At 43.8% G+C, this 3,534-nt stretch overlaps 2 pseudogenes; both read right to left on the reverse strand.

Moving 5' to 3' along the window:
* Positions 1-342: 342 nt before the first annotated feature.
* On the reverse strand, positions 343-1,840 carry LOC148037675 (purple acid phosphatase 18 pseudogene; annotated as a pseudogene).
* Positions 1,841-1,908: 68 nt separating this feature from the next.
* Positions 1,909-2,331, reverse strand: LOC148037676 (V-type proton ATPase subunit F pseudogene; annotated as a pseudogene).
* Between the last annotated feature and the right edge of the window lie 1,203 nt (positions 2,332-3,534).

The following is a 3,534-nucleotide window of genomic DNA, read 5'->3' on the forward strand; positions in this document are numbered from 1 at the left end:
TATATTCCAATCGTCCGATAGGGATGTTTCCAAAAGGATATGCACAATGAACTCGCAGGAATGCGTCCTCACACTTAGGACCTTAATAAATTAGATTATCGATGCAACACGGTGTCAAAGAGATCGTGCAAGAGTTGCAGAACACGGGGTTCAGGGCACAGCAATGGAAGAGGCTAACAAGAAGAACTCAAATTATTGAAGTCAAAGTTCACTATATTGCTTGTCAAATGAGTTACAAGAAATTCATGTTCAGGATAATCCGAAGTATCTCATAAACTGTTTACATTCAGGTGTATGATGACAGTTGCAGTAGGAAGGGAAACACTCTTCACATCAGCATGTTCATTTCGTAACTTGGCAGTTACTAGTAGTCCATCGTGCATGAGTAGAATTTACCACTTTCAAAATGCCATGACCAAAACCTGCTTCACGGTATTCAGACCAGCTTGGCTATGGATCCAGAAACCTGTTAGCCAATCCCTCTCGATTCCCTCCATCACCTATGGTTATGTGGATGATGCCACAAGGATCAGAGTAATGCTGAAAAACTCGAGACGTGCGTTCATAAGCATGAACATGGCCCGCAAAGATCATATCAACTTTTGCTTCTTTAAGGATGAACACCATGGATTTCATCATTTTGTCACCATCACCCTGAAGTTTGAAATTGCTGTTGTACCATGGTGCATGAATGATAGCAAGGAGCCAAGGGGTTCTGACTCTATCCACTTTGGCCAAATCATTCTGCAGTCACTTATACTGATTAGAGTCCCTACTGAAGTCAGTGTATGATCCTAGCATCAAAACATGCACACCAGCAACCTCAAAAGAATAATAAAGGTTGGAGTCTGATCCACTCTCTTTGTAGGGCATTTTCCATCTTATATTATAAGATCTGAATGGTTCAATAACCAGCGGAATTTCTTCCATTTCATGATTCCCTTCAGTGATCATCCATGGCCGTGAACTAGCCAAGGGCTCAACAAGGTTTCCAAACGAGTCCCGGCGGGCTTGAATATAGTCAGCATAGGAAAGATCTCCTGGAAGTATAAAAACATCATAATCTGAGCTCGCAACTTGATTCAAGGTTGAGGAAGTCCAATCTGTCTGCCCAAGATCACCAGCAATTGCAAAAGTTACTGGAACTTGTGGTCCAATTGCAACATTGTGGACTTGACTTGATTTATAAAGTATATAGCCGTAAAAACTGCTATCTCCGTCTGCAAATCTATCATATGAACCTGGTATGGTTCCATAGTCCACTCTAGATAATGCAGAATTGCTTGTTGTGACCCAAGAAACACGGATATGGTTTTCCCCTGCTAACGATAGATGGACCTGGCTGGGGAGGATGCTATTGTGAGCTTCTTAGACGAAAGGATCAGAACGAAAGGAGGGTCGGCTCCTCCCCCGCAGAGAGTGTCAAAAAGAGACAAGCGATCAGAGTTTGCCAGGCGTCAGCAAGAATCACCATCTTCCATTTCAAGCTCTGCAGGAGTTTGCTCACCCCGCAAGCGCCGACCTCATTGCCATCCTGACTCTTGACTTTCAAGTTGAGGTGCTGGTCCATGGGCTTCTTCTCCTCCTCCTGAGTCTGATGACCGAGCCCGGCCTCATTGTTTACTTCATCTCTCTGCCTGTTTGTGCTTTGATCTAGAGTTTGAATTTCATATCTGTGAGATGTTTCATGATACACAGCTCCAGATGACTATCTGTCATTCATAGCGTCGCCATCATAATCCTCCCATTCTTGTTTTTTTTTATTCCCCTTTTCTGCTGCAGGCCTTCGTCCCAGAAAATTACGCTCTCTCCCCTCTCCAATCCAGGCGCAGCCCGCCATTTTTGCCTTTTCAAAAATATTCCCCTATCTCCCCAGAATAGGCTAGCTTTTCTTTTCTTTAGAACTTCTTGCCTACAAAAGATCAAGTCAATAATTGATCACCACCTACTGGTAGGACCTGCTGGATCACTAGAGAACATATGCTTCACACGTGCCAAAATTGAGTCCTGAGCAGGGTCATATGGATGCTCTTTGGAAGGTATCTCCAGAATGGCAGGCACTGGCCTGTTGTAACTGTCGACCAGGAACCGTATCATATTTGCAATATGTTGATTTATGAGAACAATTGCAATATCTTCCCTGGCTGTGAACTCCTTAAAGGTGTCTTCGATTGTTTTCACCGTAGTCTTGTTATCCACAATCAGATAGTTGGTCTTCCTCCTAATGTCAACGTGGCCAACTCCTGCTAGAATGAAGCCGGTCGCGGTGTCCTCGTCTCCAATGACCGCTATGAGGGAAGAATTTGTCGAAGCCATGACTCCACTTCTTTATAGCACTTCAATTGCAAATACATATTCATGGCACCGTCAAAACATGGTTGGAGTGGTTTGAGATCAGTCTTCTCAACTTCAGATAGTAACTCCAGAACATAATCAGTGTGCAATGCATTAAGGGAATATATATACATTGGCTGCGGATTACTAAAATGCATCACACAAACAATGAATCACACGCAGAAATTAACACAAATGCACAACAAAAGAAATGGAGGTGTATACGACTCGGATGCGCAGCAACACGACAACGGGCCTAACACAGGATCATAACCCATACATGTACGTCCCTACACTTAAAACATGACGGACTCTTGCAATCAAAAGGGGTAGGGTTAGAAAAACTTGGCCTGATTTGTAGATGATCGAGGGAAACCGTAGCTGTCGCATGAAGGATCTTAGTCGTCAGTAGGAGGTACCAAAGCTTGCCATGTCACACACTCATCCGACATGGCAGGGACCATGCAGTAGCACCTAGGGCGGTAGCTTTGTTGTTGAATTGTTAGTTAGGTTATCAATGGCGAGGTCTACAACACTCAATCTTGATAGTCACTCATGTGGAAATGATAGATCGGTCACTCACCCCATGGCTCATGTCACTCAAAGAATAATGATTGAAACCCATAGCTCACATCTAGTTTAGAAAGTGACAAAGGGAATGCTTTTTTTTCTTTTCTTTTGGAAAGAGGAGAATGGCAGGAACACCATGTATCAGAACCATCCTCACACCACCTCTGATGCATCAAACGAAAAGGAAGCCACATTAGAGTGGAAGGTGGCTGTGAGGGGCTAACAGAACGAAGCCACATCATTAGGATTAGCAAGAGGGCTACCACAAGTAGTAGGTAAAGTCACATCGACCATTGTGCAAGGAATGAGGAAGCTATCAAGTGACGGTGATTGTCAGGATCCCCAGGGAGGGTGATATATTTTGAGGCGACAACCATTTATCAGGAAAGGATCTTCCAAAGGATTGGTTATCTAGACTTGGACAGAACCATTAGGGTTGACGTGAAGTACCTTATAAGGGCCCATCCATCATCATTGAAGCTTTCCTGGAAACTTGCCAGATCGCGAATCATAGGCTAGGACTAAGTCACCTTCCTTGAACTCCTACTTGATGAAGTTGTCATGATAGGCTTTTCTATGAGCTTATGTGGCTTCCATGCATTGTAGGGCCATCCTACTAGTTTCATCTAG

The sequence above is a fragment of the Lygodium microphyllum genome, chromosome 4, assembly GCF_053477565.2.
Source record: "Lygodium microphyllum isolate KBCC chromosome 4, Lygodium_microphyllum_v1.1.10, whole genome shotgun sequence".
NCBI classification, from domain to species: Eukaryota; Viridiplantae; Streptophyta; class Polypodiopsida; order Schizaeales; family Lygodiaceae; genus Lygodium; species Lygodium microphyllum.